Raw genomic sequence first — 22422 nt, forward strand, 5'->3', positions numbered from 1 at the left:
CATCGTCGTGGAAGCTAACGAGGCTTCAGTTTCAATTAAATTTTCCCAGGTTTAATCTTAATCGCAATATTGAGCAATAACATGTGGCATAATTTTACGACTGTATTAGCAGCGAGCGTTTTCTCGGATGGTACAAGTCTTCACAGTTATTTCAAGCATGAAATTGACCGCTTTTAACAACGAGTCCGTTTGAACGGTTGCGAGGCGTGGTGAAGTGATACGATGCTTCTTTTTATTCGTAAAAATCCATCTCTTGCCTTATTGATATTGCTCATAATGTTTGCAACTCTTGCAATGATATAAATATCCGGTTAACGATCGGTTTGTATGTCTAACGATCGTAGTATGCGTTCTGGTGAACCAGATACGCTGTTCAACGACGACTCGTAAATGCAGATCGTCCTCCTATTAATTGGACCGGCATAAGCGGAACAATCTATTAACGAGGGACAAGTTTAATCTCGATGTATACATATATAAAACAATTCTCTTTTTTATATAAAAATAAATTATAACATTTTCCTGACTTTTATAATTATATTTTGAAATATTTTAATAGTATGTTTTATATGAATAAAAGTACACACATATCTAATGTACAATAAATTACGTATTTATAGATTATGAAAGTAATAGTTCTATGTGTTCAAGCTTGAGATAAATCTCAAGACAATTTCTTCAGAGGTTGTATATCTCTCAGATAAACAAAGATGTTGTCTATGAGAGATGCTGTCTACAGTTTGAAAAGTTTGTTAGTGAAAATTACATCGACCCCGAGACTCCGAGAGAAAGGATTGTTATTTCGATCGGTTGCTGGCATTCCATCGCGTCAGATTCTATCGACTCCTTCGCACCGCTCAAGTTCGTGGATAACAGTTTCACGGCTGACGGTTTCGCGACTGCTATTATGTTTACGGTGCCGCATAGATGCCGAAGTTACGAGGCATCTCTTCTCTCGTGATGTCTCGCAAAAATCGTAGGTTGCACTGTCGTGAACTCGGTATCGCTCTTTAGCTCTTAGCCTGAAATTATACGTTTGCGGTCATCGATGGTGGCCTACCGGGCACGTTTACATTTATTTAGCGTCAAGTTTACATTAATGCGAGTCGTTTCTTGACACCGCATATTGGAAGTAATATACAGTATAAGCTATTCGCGTAAAACGTCACGTTAGCGAGCAATAAAATATTAGTATAATACGACACTAAATACTAATCGGTATATCATTCACCATGTCATTTATTTTTTGAAAATGTCATATGTGGCGCGTAGCGGCCATTCTAATTGTGCAAATTTTTTTAATTAAATATAAAACAGAAAATAATTCTTATGTTTAATTTAATAAAGTTCATTTTATTTTTCTTTATTACCTTGAAAAAAATTTTAAGAACAATTTATCGACAATAGGGAGTTTTTGCAATAGCGTTTATCCAGATACAGTGAACGCTAAGGTCAGGTTATCTTCTTCTTAACAACTAATTAAGAAAAGGATAGTGTGACTTTAGCGTTCACCGTATCTGAATTCACGTTATTGCAAAAACTTCCTGTCATAATTTTAAATCGACTTCTTTTTATTTGTGTCACACTTCCGCTGTTATTATACCTACTTAATCCATATGCTCAATGCGTAGCGATGCACGCGATCAGATTTTTCTTTCGTGTATCGATTGACTGATAGTACGATTGAGAAAGCCTTAAACACGAGCAGAACAAAAAGAGAGGGAAAAACGGTAAAATGTCACTGTTCCCTAATTACACCGGGTAACTAGCCGGGCCGTAGGAAGAGAGACGCATGGAAACATCGCGGTTTCGCGAAGGCAGTCGATCCCCCAGGATGGAGCCTCGGTACCGCTAGATCTACGAGCCAATCCGCGGACGCCTTTAAGCTGCGTTCTCCAATCGTTCTCCAGTTATAGCTGACAAGCACATCGCGACCACCACTCGACCCACTCGGTTTATAAAGTCAGGCGGATGCGCTGCCTCGAAGACAGAACCGTGCCGACAGTCCAGCCAACAGGAGCGTCTTTTTTTTTTCTTACATCGAGTAAGCGATCAAGTGTTCAAGTCGCGTGTGCTCAACCCGGTGTCGAAAAATTTTGGCGGAGAGATCACCATCGATTACGTCGATATCTCCGCCACCCTCGCTCGAAAGCAGAGACTTTCCGGGCTTGACAAAGTTTAGAAAAATACCGGTACCAGTGATTAGAACTATCGAGTGATTAGAGACCGGGGTGAACTTAGAATCTGGGATCGCGGTATCAGTGGATAGCCGACTAAGGTACGTGGGATTTTGGTGCTAACACTGGTGCGAAAAGTGTCGCATTCGTTCTCGTGCAGAAGGCATGGCCGACAGGGTACCTCGACGTGATAAAAAGTGTCAACGACCAAACGGGTTCGTTGGGTGTGAGATACTTGCGGATAGAAAATCGCTTAACGATTCCACGGATCTCGATCCCATGAGATATCGAGAAGTGATCGTGGAGAACGTGCAGAAGTTCACGGCGAAGGTCCTGCTCGGCGGTGCCTTAGGTGAACGTTCGTTGAGTCGATCGACCTCGAATTGCGCGATGCGGCGTATCGATATATCCCGTAGCAGTGAGGATTTTATTTATACAGTGTTTCGAAAAAAAGGAGGTGAAAATATGATACGTATAATTTGCGTTCGACGAAAATAGGGGATTACTTTTTGTAAATACATGGGAAGCAAATTAATTTTTTAATACCGGCGAGAATATAAATCTTATCTATGTAAAATATAAGTTCTTCGTCGATCGCCGGCACTTCTCGCGGCCGCCATTCCCACGGTGAGAGCTCGGTTCAAAGTCAGGGCCGTAGCTGTTGAGCAACCGCGCGGTAATAGCACGCGGACGTTACAAAAGCGTATAATATAAGCTACGCCTCGAGAGAAGGTCTCGTGTCTTTCAAGGATGGGGTGATTAATCCTCTTATATTCTGCCGAGATGTATCCTATCGCGAGGCTCATATATCTTAATAATAACGTAATGTAGAAATCTCTTTAAGCATTCGATAACGCGCGCTGTGTTCTTCAATACTTATATCGGAGAAAAGAAATGTTCATTTTTATTAATATCTCATGTAGGCGTCTACAAGATATCGTTGTTCGCTGTGACCGCTTCAAAGGGTTATTGTTGCATATCAACAGATACGTACACGGACAAGTGTGGATTTTTAAAAAGCGAAACGAGTGTGCGGAGGCTGTAACTGAGGGCGCGAAAACGAAACTCATTTCTCTTAAGCGGCGTATGACGCGTACACGCCGCTCGATTCTCGGTCTCGTTCACGGCGTTGATTTGCTTCGCGCGTTCATGGATTAACCCTGCACTCGCGTAACGAATGGGAGAGAGCTCGATGCCGCGAATGGAATAGCCCTTCAAGGTCGAAGAGATTATTCTTAGTCGAACGCGAGAAAATAGACGTCTATAACAGAGACTTTAATGCCGCGATACGGCCATTTCTATACGTTAAGCTTTCTATCTGTGATTTATTCAATATTTTTCAATCATTTTCCCAACCTTAAAATTTAATGAAACTGTACAATTTCTAAAATGCATGCGTAGTCCAACGAGAAATAAGCGTCGTTAAAACGAGCGTTTTTTCGAGATAAGCGTCCAATTTCGTATATTCGTTTTACGTGTCCCGAATATTCATGCTGGTATCTCTGGTAGCTTGTTCGTCAGTCCATCGACCCCCTAACTTGTGAGTCAGAAGTTAGACATACTTATCTTATGTGTCTTTGCAAAATCGATAATGTCATAACGTTATAATTTTTTAAGTAGAGTATGAAGTTGAAAAGAATTCCAAGACAACTCGAAGCGAATTTTACTCAAAATGAATTTCAAGCTTGTGCGATTGAAAAAATAAAAAATATAATTAATTTATTCTAATTCAAATATTATAACTGAATATATTGTAAATTAAAATTTGATTCTACTTACTTACTGAGCAATTGTGCCGTGAGAATTTTATCGTCAGCTATAGCTTTTAGCAACGAAGCAGTTCTTGATTTGGAGAGTTCAACGCCAGGGAAGCGTAACGTGTTCCGATACTCTTCGCACTATAGAAAAATTCTTCTACAGAATTTATCAATCATTTGTTTCTGGAAGTAATACAATTATTTTTAATATTATCTACGTGGTTATCTATATGGTTTTTTTATATTTCTAGAGTGTATATTTTATTTTAATTTCATGTTTTTTTTCATTTAATATTGCTAAAGAAAAGAATATTACGAGGATATAAAAGCAACATTCGTCATAATACGCAGATTTAACATTTACTACTTTTAAAGTAGTTGTAATGTTCACCTAAGAATCATCGTTACACGTGGGATGGGGATTCAATGAATTATGTAGACATTTATGTTACACGTGTGCGAGCGACGTGACGAGTGTCGAAATTTTGCTGCTTTGTACCGTTCAGGCACTCCGTGAAAGAAAAAAGAACTTATAAGATTTCCTGTTTTGCTTAAGCTTTAATTAATATTAGTAATTAATAGAAATACCTTGCTAATGACAAAATTAACAAGATTATGTTCATTTTTGTTTCTTTATACAATTTGTTATACACATATAGTAATATAATTTATGATATTATAGATAATATATTCAGCAGAAACAATTTTATTAGGACACAATCTGAAATTAAAATTATATATTATACAATGGAACCATATATGAATTTAGACTGTATAATTATAAACTTACTTTCATTATATATGTTGCTTTATGTAGCTGCAACTATATACTTATAAAATGTGCTTTAATTACTTACGAAATGCGTTTTAATTATCTACGCGTAGTATATTCCAGCTTGCACGATCTTGATTAAATCTCGGAGGAATTGAAAATTGCTAGACACATTTTCCAACGAGTCTCGTTACGCGTAGCAATTCTGTGATCGCGTACCACATTCACTTCTCGCGATTTGCTGCTAGGTTATCGTAACATGTAAGTTACTGATTTCAAAACTGCTGATAATTACTGGTCTACTAATGAGCATCTTTTTATAATGCACGTTTTTTTTATATAGTTTATATTCTAGTGACTCCAACCATAAAATTCAACGATGCTTAACTACTCAGGGCGATATATGTATCACGTATGAAATTAAAAATGGGCGATAGTAAAAGATAAATCTCTAGTTGTGTGTATTCGTTTACTTCTAATTTTGGTTTGTTATATACATAAATTAATATTTTTCACACACAATGTCCAGATTTTTATCATTGGATTTTTTTGAACTATAACGATTTATTTTTATTATTATAACATTGTATATAAATTTGATCTCATTCGTTCTTTGATGTTCTTTGATTAACGTATTCGTATTTTAAATTTGCTCCCTTTTATAATATTATCCGCAATCACCGTGATATTTACATCTTAGTCATCTTTCATATTCCTTTCCTTGCTTTTTCGCTATTGTACGTTTATTAATATATTTTACAATTTACTTTGGTCATTACGTTTGCTACGGTCGTGTAATGTCTTTAGAAAATCTCATTTGCGTCCGATCACCGTATAGTGTGTTCGGTTTTATTAGCCGACTGCCCCGAACGATTCTCTGCAATTCCATCATGTTATATCGAGCGACCTTCGCGTAGTGATGCGCTGCTCGATCATTGGTATCTTGGTTTCTCGGAATTGCTCTACCTTCACGTAAGGCACCTGATATCAAAATTCCATTAGCATACACGAGACGGTACAATAGACAATTTAAACGAGGAAAGGGAGGATCCGAACACAAAGTACTTCATCTCCAGGTGCAAAATCACCGCGACGTGATCGGCTTGCTTCTCTTCATCATTGTCATCGACGTCGCTTCAATCACAACGCCAACCAGGATCGGTTTTTGTCTTATCGTCGCGACGAGATTTGTGGCATTAAACGAAGTAAGAGGGACGAGAATCTTTAATCTATACGTTTTTTCATCCTTTCATGACACAAATAGGATTTTTAAAATTTTACTACGAGTCGATGCCGACGTATTATTCATCTAACGAAGTTGTATTTTTATTTTAAGTTGTAGTTTGTATCTTTATGAAATAATATCCGTGAAAAAGGAAACATTATTCTTGTGATTAAAATTGAAAGATATCATTATGTCGACAATGAAACGGGTTAAATGAAAGGGAATCGGATGCATGTCATGAATTCTCTGGGAAATTTATTGTGAATTCATTTACAAATCAGTTTTTGAATAGCTATGAAATAGCATTACAGAAAGAAATAATATTCGCGAATGAAGTACACGGAACTACACACAAATGCGACAATAATAATGTAAAAATCTCTGCATCGAAATATAAATGCTCGGAGGTCATTACGATGTATTCGCAGCTGCGTCGTACGAAATTAATTTCGAGATTTTGCTTAGCCACTTAAAGTCTATTCGCAAATCGTTTACCTCTTCAGGAAGGATTTTGCGTCGGGCTGCTGAAACATCGCGATATCTAAGGGATGTAAAAACGGTTTCTCGCGCGGCACGCATTCAAGTCCCAGTGTGTTTTTCGTTCTTCTTCTCTACCTTCGTTTTCCTTTTTCCTGACGTCGTTGTAAGCGCGACCTGCCCCACTATCTCGCGTTCGAGCGACGGAGGATCTCGCAGGCGCCGCCTGGCCGTTGACCCCGAGCTGCCAACGGCCCTGACCAAGACTCCGTTTAGCTCGCACGCTCCTTCCATCTCCATCCACTACTCTCGTACAAACAGACCGATACGTGCGGAGTGCGTCGTGTGTGGATTCGCATGATCTTCTCTTTCGAGCTGGAAAGAAGTCAAAGCCGCGTTTTACCTGTAGCGTGATCGTGGCTATTCAAACTCTTGCTCAAAAAGACGACTCGGCGGAAGGAAATCACCGTTTACTTCTTGTTGCATCTTGTTATACCTTGAAGAAGAGATATCCTGTCTTATTAAAGAAATTATAAGTATGTCTCTCTTTATTCGCGGTAGAATTTGAGATTCCTGGATACAGCGTGTTTCGTATTTTTAATTCGCTAACAAAGACGAGGGGATCGCTTTCTTACACGTGCTCCAGTACCTCTCATCACACCGGCCACTCTTACGTGCTTGAAGCAAACAGAGGAATGGGACCAATAACCGTAAAAAGAAGCGCCTAGAAGACCACGGGGTGTTCGAACAGGTTGTACCTCGGTTGACTACCCGTTTCTATGCAGGTGCTCGTCCATCTGGCTCTGCAGGAAGTATCACGTAGACCGAACGTAGCTTGAAATTAACTCTCCGCAATAGCAAAACGTATTGCGAATAATAACATATCGGGAATGATCGTCATACGTTTTCGGATGAGTAGTTCCAACAGAAGTATATGGATCGATAACTGAATTCAACTCACTGCGATAATCTCATACCGTATTACTGACACCGTACAAGAAACCTCGATTTTCCGCGTGACCAGAGCATTATTAGAATTCTGTAGATTATAACTTTACCGCGATCTACATCAGCGTATGAAAATGGATGGATGTGCCATTTGTATAATTTTTTCTGCCTACTTCTATCTTACATAAAACTTCAATCTTAGAGACAATCGCTAATCTTAACACCGTTAATCTTAATCGGCTTAAATGTTCGTTCGTATTTTCCTACGTCGGAGGCAAATATGTCACCTGTCCGGAATGATGCATGGCGAGGTCCAGGCTGGCTTTTTCTAAAGAATGGCATAACGGTTGCGTTTGCAAATGAATTCGCGAGTGAATTCTTATTCGCTCACAATAACGCGACGCGTATAATCTCGGATCGTGAACCGACATGCGCGCTCCATTCGAGGCATGCCGGGTGTTGGGTCAAGACTCCCGTACGTGCGAACGCGTGTATTCGTGTAAGGCGATGTGTAAAGGGCGAACGAACCTGTGGAGAACGGCGACAGTTCGACGCTCGTTATATTAAAGCGCTTAGCACGTTTCAGAGTCACTTCCTGGCGATACTCGACGCAACGCAACGCATTGCGCGCCCGCGCTTACGTGCATCTCCGTAGAGTTCACTCGGACCGTAATAATTTCGTCTTATCTCTAACGTTCGCTTCGCCGATTGCGCTTTTCGCTTAAATACTAATTGCTCTCGCGTATCTAAAAATAACATAAGGTACGCGGTTGCTTCGCGTGTTACGTCGCACTGATGTGTAAGTAATTCGCGCAAAGTGTAAGTAATTCGACATTGATGTTGAAAACGGAAGCGGATACGCACAGGAATCTTTACCTACGTCTTGCAAATCGTCATCAGGATATATTCACGGGACCTTCCAACCTCCCTAAACGCGAATACTAATTTATCTAATTAATTCATTCGGCTATTTTTTCGTTATTCATATTATCATCTCTGAAACGAATTACTTTACGGGTAACTCTTAAAACTCCTTCGTATCCATTGTCCATATCTCCGGTGTTACGGTGTTCTATCGCTCCACCAGTCTGTAAAATGCTTATCTCACACTAGTAAACATAAATCTCACAGCTACACACGCTTATACGTACATACACATACACACATACATGCACGCGCGAAAGATGCATATGGCAGCCGGTGGAAACGTCATTTGGTCGACTCGCTAAAGGAACTAATCGCCGCTGCGCTTCGTAGCGGATAATAAACCGTGCTAGTGGGTCATCAATATCGAACCCTCGCTCGCTCGGGGCTATTAGGCGGACACGTAATAATCAGTGGGCTCCGTACGCCACGCGGGATCAGGTCGTGCAATCTGGAAAGCCGGCAACGTGCCCGGCTACACGGCACAAGGCATGAGGCGCCGATCGAAACGTGCGCTTTGCAAATTGATCGATTAACGGTACGGGAGAACGAGACACAGCATGAAAGGGGGTCATCGACGCCGCAGTAGATATATTATCGAGACGCGTGAAACACAGAACGAACCATGCGACAGCGCGAAAGGAATTTGTCGTTCCAAATAGTCTGTTCAGGTCGATTGATTTTTTAGGGCTGCAAATAAAGGAGACAGCGGTGGAATAGATTGACGCTCACATTTTTGATAGTATAGATATGTTACAGGAAATTAAATGGAGGACATTCAATGTGATATCCGGGAATGTATTATAAACTAAAACCGCGATACAGGAACTATAAATTATCAGTGCATCTTGCTCATTGTGAATCCATGATATCTGAAATGATTCACGATAAATCAACGTTTAAGGCTTATCGAAGATAATCAATTCCGGCAACTGTGAACATGCGCTAATCACATTATATGAGCTGACTACAAGCTGGTGTGATAAAGATACTCGATACGCGATCGATTTGTTAGCACCGGAAAAATGGAATGATCCGCTTGCTGGTGATATTACATACCGCGCGAGGCGTTATTTATATTGCATGTCTTTGACCTGGTTAGATGGCAATTTCTCGAGGAGTTTCTAGCCGAATGATTGCCCACACACACATGTTCATCTGCCTTGTGCTTAGCGGTCCTCGAGACCACAGAATCTTTTTTCCATCTCGAATCACCCGAGTCGTTTGCTCGGTAGAATTGCTCGTTGCTCGTCATCGTCACGATTTAGCTCATCCACCGCGACCCAGGTAGAGGAATTCCGCTGCATCTTATTGATATCTCGAGATGCCAGACACGGAAGATGAGAACAGCTGGGCGTTGTGAATAGCTTAATGGCCGAGACTCGGTCGGTGACAAAGATGATTCGCGTTCGAACGCTGAAACGATGGTCTTAGATCAACCGCAAATATCGGTTCAGCCTCTTGATCGGCGTCATTCTGATCGCCGATATTCAAGCAATTTTGCGTAATCGCAATCATCTAGGTAACCGGTGTTCCAAAAGAATTGGCAAGTGGACTGTAATACTTATTTTACATACGTATCTTGAATATTTCCGCGAGACTGAGCCACAGTCATTTCAGCTTATCGAATCTATACGGAAAGAACGGTTTGCTGAAGTATCTAAAAATTTAACTAGAAATACAGACTTGAAAATAATTTTATTGAACCATAAAATAATCATACAGAATAATTATACAGAACACCTTGAACACTAATTTCTTGCATCCGATATCTCTTATCTGTATAAAAAATGAATCTTTCAACATGCCTGCGAACTCCGATTAGAAAATTGCTTCGGCCTCATCGAGCATTCACGTCATGTCTATAATTTTATTGAAATAATGACTCATCGTCGTTTTATTTTTTAACTTCAATTACCGGTAGTTTAATTTAAAACGTCGATTTGCGTAAGGCCTCTTGCGAGATGAACGCTTCGCACTACTTGATATCTGCGCTGATCATCCTAGCGATATTAATAAGTTATTCATATGATCGTTTAAGTTAGATAATAGAGACCAGAATAACGGGAGAGAGAGAGAAATGTCTTAGATAACAGCGTAATTCACGCCGATCCGTGGTCAAATTGCGGCGCGAGCTAAACGGTAATTCGGACTTTCTCTTTGAGTTTCGAGACGAGCTTGCGCAGCCAGAAGAATGTAAAAGCCGCGTCTTCTCGAGCGAACGCCTCCATTCATTTTCGACACGTCGTGCGAGTTAACGGCTTTAGGAGTCGCGTTAAGTAGCGTTATCGAGTTGGGGAGATGCCATGCGAGATAATACGTTGCACTGTGGAGGATCAGAGTGAGAAATATCCCTTTCTCGGAATTTGTGGCACAGCCAACGGTATCCACGTCCACCGACGAACAGAGAGAATATTCCCGAATCCATTCGGGGGCGGTCTTTGCGAGACTTGGCTTACGCTCCTCTATCTCGTAACTTACAGGCTGTATGCGTGTACCGCCCGTTGAATCCAGACATCGCGCGGTTCGGCATAATGAAAGAGCCTACATTCGAAGAAGAAGAGGAGGACTGCCGAGTTGTATAAGCGTATGCAAACGTGTCACGTGGTGTTTTATGTGCAACGCTTTGCAGATTGTAACTCGCGAAACGGTTGTTACATCTTAGCACGAACCATATGGTAGTAGATACCTATATGGATTATCGAGATTTTGTATTTTATGGACTCTATTGAAAATGCACCTTATTTCCACTATAGTTGCGCAAATCATTTAACCCAATTAATAACGAGCATTCATCTCGAATTACGCGTGGTCTCTTATAATAGAAATTCTGTTATTTGACCCGGCGTGCTTCCATTATTCCGACGAATGGAGCTTTACTGTACTTCTCGTGATGAGCAGTCGTACGAGTGTATATTCAGATCATCAGTCGTTCGTGTGCGGTCACGATGCGCGTAACGAAGGCGGACAGACAAAGGAACGAGAACGGGCGATGGAAAGCAAACAGCGGCACACGACTTCGCCGCGACGTGGTGCATGGAGATATCTGCCGGGCCCCCGAGTTTGTGGATCGCGCAACGGTAACCGCTCATCTTCGATTCTCGCTGTTGCATTCGAAGACCGTTACACTCTCCAGTCAGTCGTCACCGTTGGAGGTCCATGGCTCGCCGATTCGCGATTTACTTTCCAGATGAATCGAAGGTGCTACTTTGGCACATTGTTTCGTTCGGTCTCTTCACCGGAAGATGTACTTTACTCAAATTAAGATAGATATCAAATGTAGACACTAGATAATGAGTATATTATAAACAGCCATTATCGTCATCTTTAACGGGATGTCGACGTATAATGAGCGTCTGAGACACGTTTCAGCTCCGATTAAAATAAAATACATAAGCATTTATTACACAATGGTAACTGTTAATCCCGTATTTGCTCTTAATAGATAATAATTGCGTATCAGTTGAATTAAAACTCGGAGATACTAAATCTCCACGTACACCGTTATAGTCGCAATCGTAATCTTTGTTTATTTCCGCGAGAGTTACTGTAATTCCGCATTTCTCAGGCATGTTGTAATGGACAGCTGACAAATAAAAATCCGCACATATTCGTATTTGTGCTTTATGATAGTACTAGTTGCATTCAATCATCACTTTCAATTAAATTACTCATCCCGTCGATAAAAAATTCAAGAATTGCGCGCGCGCATTGCACGCCGAACGTTGGCACGCAAAAAGAGAACATTCGCGAGTAATTTAGTCAAATTGACACGTTTTTTTTTAAGCCAGTTTATGTCCGCGAAGTGCTTCCTGGATGGGGATTACCCTGAGGATAAAAACCGCTCGTTTCAATCCACTCCAATTAGCATCATCATCGATACGACGAGCGGGCGCCCATTTTAGTCCCTCATCGAAGAAGTAGAAACCGCTAGTCATGATTTTAATGGTAACGTCCGCGAGTCTCGTTATTCCAGCTGTCGGAGGGACAGGATGAGGGACCATGCATCTCTGGTAGTCCCGCGCACGCGAGCTGGTAGTCCTTATTCCGAATGATATCATCACAGCTGGACGCCAATTTAGCGCGACGCGCGAGATTGCGAGATGTCGAAACCCGTGACGAATGAGAGAGATAGAGAGAGAGGGGGGGGAGGGAATAGAGACAAAGATAGCCATAAACCGGATGACATGGAATTTCCTGTGAAACCTATAAGACAATCTGCGAAACGCATTGAATAGAACGTAAGATCGCCGTAATTTGCGTTCCCAATATTCGCGCATGGATTTTATCGCCCCTAAATCGAGCGAGGGTCCGGTTAATGACGGATTGCGGCGCATCATAACGAGCACGGGAATGGTTCGTCGAGCTTTTATCGCTTCCTCGATCTGGCGTGAATCCTCGAAACGCAGTTTCGGCGACTGTTTGTGATTATCGTTCGTGAGATACGTTTTGCACGGCCATGGTACTTCCTGTTTCACACGACGATCTCACCAACTGCCTTCAGTACACCAACGACCTTGTTCTTCATGCCCCTTTAGAAGGATCGTTACGCGCCGCTACGTATTGCATTAGACTTCCCGGTGAAACGGAACTCTGCAAGATCCGCAAAAGAATGTTAATCGGAGAAAGACATTATTATTATTATTATCGCTTGATGTTGAATTGATGAGCAGATTTATATAGATGCACAATATACATATTTAGCGTAACAGTTATCGGTAATAAATAAATTGTGCAGATAGTTCTCGTAGATAATACTTACATGAAATGTGGATCGATTTATTATTCTTAATCTCGTAATCATCATCACGGCCAGTTACGGTTTCAGAAGGGTATTACGATTGAAAAGAATGATGTCTATGATGACATATACCTACTATTTATTTACTGTCTACTTATTTATGCACTCGGTCAAGTTAGATCAGAGATATTTACATAGTGTACGAACGGCATCATTAAGCAATTAATTCAAATCGCGGGTTGTCCGGTGAACGGTAAGATTAAAGGAGGATATCATCAAGCGAAACGATCGAACGATGACGTTCGAATTTATTGATACGACCGGTTGACGACGTTCAACGGTCACGATGTTGGAAAACACTCTGTCGTTTTACAGCATCGAGTAGACGACCAGGTTTAGCCAAGTCCGTTTTAACGGCGATTTACTCGAGGCGTTGCCGACTTCCTGGACGTTTTGCGAAAGCTTCCTGGTCTGGATTCCAGGGCGGTGGAACGTGGAAATATAATATGGGCGCGGCATCTCCTAGGTTTTTCTTGCTGATACATGATAATCTAACACGAAATTGTCGACGAGAGATAGATACGAGCGAAACATGCGTGATCTTATGTTACGCGTCAGCGGCGACTGAGATGGCACACCAAGTAAGATCACGCCAGGTACTACACTACGACTTCAACTCCTATTAAATTAATTAATTAACGGACATTGATTATTATTATTATTATAACGATTAATTATAATTTAAATGCATCAATAACTTCTTAGTTTTACTTAACAAGTGCCAAGTCGGCAATTTACATTAGGTCTATTTTATAAAAAAAATATTAATAAAGTACGATGAGTCTTCTCCGCGAAAATTGACACATCTTAGTTTTAATATTTCTATAAAAAGAAATTCGGAGGCTTCATTAAACCGATTGTTTGCGTGAAATAATTCTATATAATAATGTAAAATAATTAATTAAATATATCAATATTTACATAAATATAAATTAATAAGCACACTGTCAATGTAGATAGAGAAAATGCAGATCGTTCAATATTTATGTCGCAGTCAATGCCGGGAGCATTTCGTAATTTACGTTTACGCGCGAGACCGTTACTGTCATTTCCGCGATGAGTTTTACACTGAGATTGGCGATTTAACGCAGCAGGCGGGCCAGGTGAGAATCAGTGATCTGAATTCCTCACAATGTAGGTATATGTAGGTAACTGTAAGTCATAACTGCGGAAAGCGAACAATCGGTGCTAAGTTTAACGCGACTTTAACGACGATGACGCCCCGACAACATTAATAACCAGTGGTTGAGGTTTCCTGAGAATCGCGCTCTCGGAATCCATTGTTTCTTTGGCAACTCCGTGTCGGCGATAATGAATTCAATGAGCGCGTATTTTTTTAATTGTCTATCCGCATCGCTAAAAATTCCGCGGGATTATATTCGTACATGTTTTACTATAGAATTTATCTTTAAAAATTTTCAAGATTCTTTCTTGTGTGATTTATTGTCTTATTGGACGGCACATTCAGAACCCTTCCTCGCCGCGGGCCTCCCGAAGGTTTAGGCATTTTTCAATTTCTTTTTCTTCGCTTCTTGCTTGTACCGTCCGTCCGTCGGCTTCAGCCTCTTTATCTTCTCTCCCTTATTACTTATAATTCTTATTTTCATTAGCCACGAAGAACGATGGACCCCCGACATCGAAGGGTATAATTTAAGGACGATTGAATTTGTAGAACATAGGCCGTTGCGTGCCGCGTGTTTCGAAAATATTTTTCGCGTGCGTTTTGTCGGTAAATTATTTCTACCTGTCGCCCGTAGACACGTGTTTTAACAGCACGAATTTTTTCGTTACTAAATTCTGCAATATTAAAACTTGTAAATGATAAGTAAATGGGTCATAATTAATGCACGGCAACTGTTGGCTGCTGCATAAAGTTTAAATATTATTTTGAATATTGTCTAAATATACTCGATTATTTAAGTGTTTAAAGCCATTAATTAATATTTCAAGTATTCAAACCAGCTAATAACACAATATATAGGTACCTGTCTACCATCTAATCATGAAGGTTGAATGAAATTAAAAATAATCGAAAATAATGATAAAATTAAAAATATATATTGAGTTTTATGTCCTACGAAAAATTATAAAGATTTATAAAAAAGTAGAATCAAAATATTACAATTTTTTCTTTAATATAGAATTTCTCAATTCTTGGAATTTGTATCGACTGTTACACACCCTTCAATTATTCTTAAGATAATAGTAATTTCAACCGACAAGAACTTCCTCAATAGTTACATTTGCTGCATTCTACCATCGCATGTTATCGAGTTCACGCATGAATTCCGTAACAAGCGTTGACCATAAAAGCGCCGATAGCGCGGTGCACCGTAAATGTTGTAGGTAAGCTGTGCATGTGGCAGTTTTACAAAAAAATTATCTAATCCCGTTAAATCCGAGCATGTACTCTCGAACGTGTTCTCATTTTTTCCTATTAATAAATTGAGCATAGAAAGGATTTTTATATGAAAACTAAGGGATTTATATTATGATTTTTATATTAGAATTATCTTTATATTTATTGCGATACACGTTTGTCATTTTAATCTTTAACAATATGAGATTCTATACAAAAATTACAATTAGCGCATACGTTCACGCGAACCTCTCGAGAAGGATTGATCAAGAGAAATGAGAGGCAGACCGATCCTAGCCGATCGTCCCGTATCAACGTCTGCTCTTAGCCACCAAGCACGTCTGCGATTAAATAAGCATAGCGACGTAATAGCTACCTTCGCGAATCACGATATACTTGCGCGTGACGGCACGTCAGTCGGACCGGAATTCTCATCGTAGAATGATTCATTAATTGCTAGGTTATTTTGCATCCAGATGATGTGCACCAAGATCGACGAGAGATAATTGTCGACACTTTTGACAGGTTTCATCGTATTGCTTCTCAGATTGGCACACGCATGAATAGAGATTTTTTTTAGCTTAATAGATTTCACGGTATTTGCCTATGAAATAAGATCAAAGCAATTATTTATTCCTTGTAAGCCTTTTTGCCAAAACATTTAAATTATAATCTTAATGATATTAAATATTAATATCTTAAAGAAAATAATTTTTTATGCATGTGAGTGTTATTTTCTGTGTCAATCTGCTGTATGTTTTATGTGACAAAAATACTCCATCAACGGCATCATACGTTATTGCTAATTTTCGCAAAAAACGTCGCGGCGATTTAATAACAGACGTAATGCACCTGGATATGTTCCACTTCGGAATGCGATTCAGCATAATCTGACGATTCGCTACGGAGCGAAAAAAGGGACATTTCGCGCCGCAAATCGCAGTCACGGAGCCCCTATCTGGGCAATAGTTCTGGAATCGGATTTTTTTCGCCGTTTAAAGCCGCAGAAAGTTGCGACTGCAAGAAGTCTTGTCACGATGAACCGTTCTTCGTAACCACTGAGTGGGCGAATAAAGCGTAGGAGGAGGAAAAAGGGGAAAGAGGAGGAGCAGGAGAAAGAGAAGCAGAGGAGGTGAGTTAAATAAAGAAAAAAAAAAAAAGATCCGAAGGAGAAAGAGGTGCGCTCGTGCGCGGGTCTACCGTTTTTCCTCCTCCTTTTCGCAGCCGTCTCTTGCGTAACGGTACCTTCGCTTCGTGAGTTGGGGCAAAATCTGACGTTCGAAAACTCACAATCACACGACCGCACTGGAAGTCGTTGATTAATTGTTCGGTGAACACCCAGTCGTCATAAGAGGGAGCGCTTAGGCCTGCCGTTTCGGCCTTTTGCGTACCGTTACGTTCTCGTACCGGGACGCCTCACGATCTTTTTGTTTCAAGGCCCGTAAATAAGGATCAGTAATTTATATCTTCTGTGCAGTCTTCATTTAGTCTCTTAAGAAACGGCAGTTAGCAGATTACCTTTGCATGAGATGTCAAAAGACATTCACGTGACCGGCGATTATTCATAAGTAATTATTCATAGAGAACGTAAGTGACTTTAAGCCAATTATCGAGTGTTGCAATATGGTAGAAAAATAGAAGCATCGCTCTCGATGAAATGCGGTTCACGCCCGTGAACCGCTATCTAAGAAAGCGCTACTTAGGTATGTCGTTAGTCGTGCGAGACTTGCAAGAAGCACGCAGTCATCTCGCGGATTGATTGCATGCTATTGCGAGCATACACCGCGCTGCGTCCATCCGTATCCGTCTTGGGAAATATATGGCCCTAAATTGCTTTTAATCCGCCTTTTTTCGCGGTATACGTTGCCTTCTGATGGTGTAACGTTTATATACTGTGTGTGAGATATACATACCGTAAGAGCATCCGGCAGAATTGCTACGAGCAAGAGATAGGTAGCAGGCGCCGTTCTCACGAAAGTACAGAGATCTCGCCTACTTTAATCTACTGCAGGTGGTTATTAGCTCTGACAAGGGAATTGCCCATTAAGATAATTAGAATAGCATTCCAATAATTACGTAATTGGATAATTGGAATAATAAGGAATATAGTAATTCGAAATCAAAGAAATTTCGATCAGTCAAAAGAAAAAAAAACACGAGAAGAACTCATTGGAGTAATCGTCACGAAGTGATGACGCTCGGGAATGAACATCTGCGCGTCTTTCTCTAGATTGCCTTCTTTAATTATTAAATAATACTGTAAATCTTCTGTTTCGGAACAGATGATGGAATAATCCATCAGCATCTGCAAATCATAAGATGAATAGCTTTTAACAGCCAAAAATTCATTCTTTTTCTTGTTACTTTTTTTATTTTTGTTCGTACCTATAATAACCGCAAAAAATGGAGAGAGAGAGAGAGAGAGAGAGAGAGAGAGAGAGAGAGAGAGAGAGAGAGAAGTTTTATTAAGCTTGAATCCTACGAAAATAACGGTTTTGCTGAAGTATTTAAAAAAATTAGTTATAAATGCAGATCTGAAAATAATTTTCTTAGATCATCAAAGTAATTACGTATATAGGATGTTGAAGCTGATCGCTAAAATGTCAAAACTTTTTGCTTCATTTATTATGCTTTAGCGTTTTATATAATTATTTTGACAGTCCAACAAAATTATTTTTAGATCTGTATCTAGCTATAAATTTTTACTTCAACAAAATCATTCTTATCATGCAATTTTAAGCTTATTTATATAATTAATTATTAATTTGTTATTATTTTTCTATATATATGGTATATATAATATAATCAGGGCTGGCATGTTTGAAATATTTTTATTTACAATACAAGTGTATTTTGTATTATATTTTTAAGCTCTTATGAAATGCAAAATACAAACTATTTTTACACAGAGAGAAAAATGTTTGGTATTTGTAACTATAATTATATATTACTATAATTATGATTATTACTGCTATAATAATAATAACAGTAATAATCATAATTATAGTAATATATAATTATAGTTACAAATACCAAACATTTTTCTCTCTGTGTATGTGCTCCGCTGAAATGCAAAATACAAAATACATATAATTGTCTTACAAATATTGTTTTTCAAATCCAGTATTTCAAATACATGCCCAGCCCTGTATATAATATATAAATATATACAATATCTTATCTTTCTATCTCTATTTCTTGACGATTTCTAACAACACCGTCGCGCTAGAGGCTATTAGTTGCAGCGAATCGGAAAGCGCGCCTACGGACTGATTACACAGTATACAGCTCTTGTTGATGCAGCCGGTGTATCCGGCGCAATGACGACGTGGCGGGTGCGATGAATGCAATTCTGGAGGATACCGGTCGTGCCAGCGGCAAAGCGAATATCCTCACAAGAAGACGCAATATCCTCTTTCTTTCTTTTTCCTCTATACGGAAAACTTGTTTAAAAAGGACTTTTCCGGCCTTGCTTACACCGATTTCTCATCGCTTCGTCTGTAATTCCGTCGCTGATATCAAGGTATCGCAGATACACTTAGGTCAATTCAATTCCGTTCGTGAGATGGTACTGCCACGCAGTAAAATTCAAGATCAATCAAATAAGAAATGAATGCCAACCCATAAGTTGGCAAATTGATTCGAACCTACAATGTATTATTCAGCGCCTCTGGCTGAATGATATAACCGACTCGCTTGCGTAGAGTTTCCTCGATGTGTTGATCGACCGTGTAATCCTTAACTCTCTCCCTGAGTTCATTTTACATCATTATCTTTACGTTACATCCATGTAAGACGCCCGCCGTGCTTTTTACCACGAATTGAATTGCGTTGATTACGGGTTCGTTGATTGTATATCATGGTTGTTTTGATACATCGGCGATAGATGCAAGACGCGGAATAAAGGCGGCACGCGATTATAACAATTTTTTTTCTAACTAAAGTATGTATCATCCCGCTAAAAGGCTGGAAAAGTATGTGTCTTACTCTAACGAGGTGTTATTAAAACGCATTATGTCCCGCATTGTGTAGTTTTATTGCACTCGATATATGTATATATGCGTTTTGTATGCTACCTTCGTCCTTAACTATAATCTCACGCATTCAAATTAAAATAGACGATGAGCGCAAAAAGGCTCATACGTCCAATTATCCCACGAGTAATCGCGGACCCCCGACTTCGCGGGATGCTCGTAAAAACGCGGCCGTCACTTTCGCCCGCTACCAGTAGCGGCGAATCAGCCAAAACCGGTCACAGGTGAGCATCGGTGAGCAGCTCAGTGCCCAAGGTCGTTCACGCTCGTACGTCTCGAGCGTACACGCGCCGCAGATTCTTCGTGCCGCACGAAGACGCTACTCATCTTCCCGGAACGACACTCGCTACCCATCACATCTGCATTCGCACCTCGATGATTGCAAACACTTGATTACGTGCATGCGTCACGCCGATCCGATAACTGGCCTCGCGCGCGCGCGCGTTCGTCAACCGAGTAACTCATTTACTCGGGATCATTTCTCATTATGCGCTGCGACCGAGTAGCGTACGACGGTTCGTTTCGCTCACCGCGGGCGGCTCGCATAATCGCGCGTCCCGATTACACCCGCTGCTATTTCTTTTCTTATTCCGACGGTTCATTTCCCTTCTTGGGAACGAGCTTGCTTGGGAACTTGATCGTCGAAGGTCGGGATCTTGTCCGTGAGGTCCATGTGCGGGACCTCGAGCGTTCTGAATTCTTACGTGGCAACACTGACGGATGATTCGCATACTGAGACACCATTGAGACGAATGCCATTGTTCTCGCAGCTATTGCATTACATAAGCAAGACAATCATCAAGATTACCTCGAACTTGAGTAAGCACAGTGAAAGTCTCTCCACCCGCTACGACGTTGACCCGCATTTTAAATGACCCGCGAACCGTCTGTGAGAGACGCTTAGTTATAAATATCTTCTGTTGAAATTAACAAATTATACGTGCGGTTCGATGTTTCTCAAGTCGTTGCTTTTTCAAATCAAGCCCAAGTAATTGCGAGTTACGTAGACGCTCCTGCAATGCGAGCAAGACACCACAGTATCAGTGCTCTTGCTTCGAGCACGCGTGATTATTATTCGTTCCATTAACATGCAAATTACGTACACGCGGGCCGAACGTCCGGCCAGAACAGTCCAGCGTAAATCGCAATCGCAATTGCACCGCTCATAATTAGATTCATCGCGTAATCCTCAGATAATTTATTACTTTGCTCACGGTCGCCAGCGGGTGCGGTGTGATAGAAAAATGTCTAACCAGATAGGATCATGCCAATTGAATCTGGTCGCTTTTCCTTCTCGAGGCATGAGTCTATTAGCTTGGAGCCTGTTACGCGTTTTCCTGTGATGCAAATCACGATAGGCGCGAGCCACGAAAAGTGCGTTGCGCCACGAATAGGGCAAGGTACTCGAGCGGGACGCTAAATCACGCCTGGTCCGTTCTAAATAGCCATTAGTCGTCCAGCGAATCCGTAATTACCGAGTATGAGAGACTAGCGTCTGCGAAGTGGGGAGAATCGTAGACGCGCAATTTATCGACTGGTTCGTTGAACTCCGGGCCGAGCGCCGGTCGTTTGCGTTCAGGAAAGCGATGCATCCTAGAAGGAGCAGGGCTCATCTGTCGCGCTCGATACGAGTTGTCGACTGACATTACTGCGGTTCAGTGTGCCGTAAGTTACAGAAAAAAGAGATCCGGTTGAAAGTATTAATTTCAAAAAAGGGAAGAAATCTCCTCGGCGAATAGGAACGTAGATTAGTAGCTGCGGCACGCCGGCCAGAAGAATCGTCTCTTTGCGAGACGATTAACGCGAATTAAATGGGACTACCGATTCTCCGGTATGAAGAAGGTTGATCGTGTAGATGTTCATTATGCTTAACCTTCTACAGTGCTCGAGCATAAAAGCGTTTTGAAATCGTGAAACCACGTTTCACCGGGAGCGCACTTGAGCCGGCGATGCTGACTAGAGGGACACGGGATGGAAATTATCCTAAGTGTTGCCGTCGGCGAAACCGCCCTCAAGAGCATTAATTTATCGCATCTACACCGCGATCTCAAGAGACGATAGAGAAACGAATCCTCCTCCTCCTCGGTCTCCTCTCTTCGCTCATTCCCAGTAGTTGCCGGGTCGCATTCTGTTCTAGGATCGGTAGATGCCGAGCTTCTCCGGTGGCAACATCCACCGCGGTTAATCGAAAAAAAATTCTGCGAACAAGCGGTTTCGTGTAACCATGGACGCGCACCAGGATCCGTAAATATTTCTCTCTTCAGCCCCTCCTAGTCACAGCCCTTCTTCTTCTTTTTCTTCTTCTTCTCCTCCTACCGTTTCTTCTATCGCTTGTCACGGAGCCTGCTTTCGAGGTGGATCGTGTCCTTGAGCGGTACAGCGGGTCCCTCCTGGAGATCGTTTTGTCTCGCCGTCCTGCCTCGCTGGTTTTGCTCTGCTGAGCTCCTATTCCCGGTCGTTCCATTTGCATCGACCAACCGGAGGAGCCGGATGAGTATGATGAGAAGATAGAGAGGGAAACTTAGGATGCTGAACGCAAAAATTGCGAAACACGCCGGCTGCAACGGCGCCCGATGAGGGGACAAAATGTCCTCGTAGCTACTCGAGATCTTGCATGAGCACGACCACGTAATGTCTTCGACGATGGCAGGATCGGCTACCGCACTCTCGGTAGCGTGCGTCGTTTGCAGTTGTATTGGTAGTTTGCAAACCGGTGTTTCCAGCTTAATTAAATTTATACGACACATTTGCGATTCGCTAAGTGGGTTAGAAGTTCATTAAATTTTTTAAATTGCAGGAAAGTTTCTTTTTTCTCATTTGTCGTTTCGAAAATTAAATTTTCGAACAATTTATTCTTGCGAGAGTAGAAATAAAGGATAAAACATTTCAGAATCTCGCACTTTATCGCATTCTTCAAAAGTCTTTTCTTGAAAGCATGTGATACTGCA

At 41.0% G+C, this 22422-nt stretch overlaps 1 protein-coding gene across 2 annotated transcripts in view; it reads left to right on the plus strand.

The window, feature by feature from the left end:
* The first annotated feature begins 2001 nt into the window (after window positions 1–2001).
* Window positions 2002–22422, plus strand: part of tyn (trynity) — a 44254-nt gene continuing 23833 nt past the window's right edge. For both annotated transcript variants that reach the window (XM_018460316.1, XM_018460317.1), the window contains exon 1: window positions 2002–2278. The gene's annotated coding sequence lies outside the window, so the exon portion shown is untranslated. The remainder of the gene's footprint in view (window positions 2279–22422) is intronic.

Source organism: Mycetomoellerius zeteki, unplaced genomic scaffold, assembly GCF_001594055.1.
Source record: "Mycetomoellerius zeteki isolate Tzet28-1 unplaced genomic scaffold, Tzet1.0 scaffold93, whole genome shotgun sequence".
Classification (NCBI taxonomy): Eukaryota; Metazoa; Arthropoda; class Insecta; order Hymenoptera; family Formicidae; genus Mycetomoellerius; species Mycetomoellerius zeteki.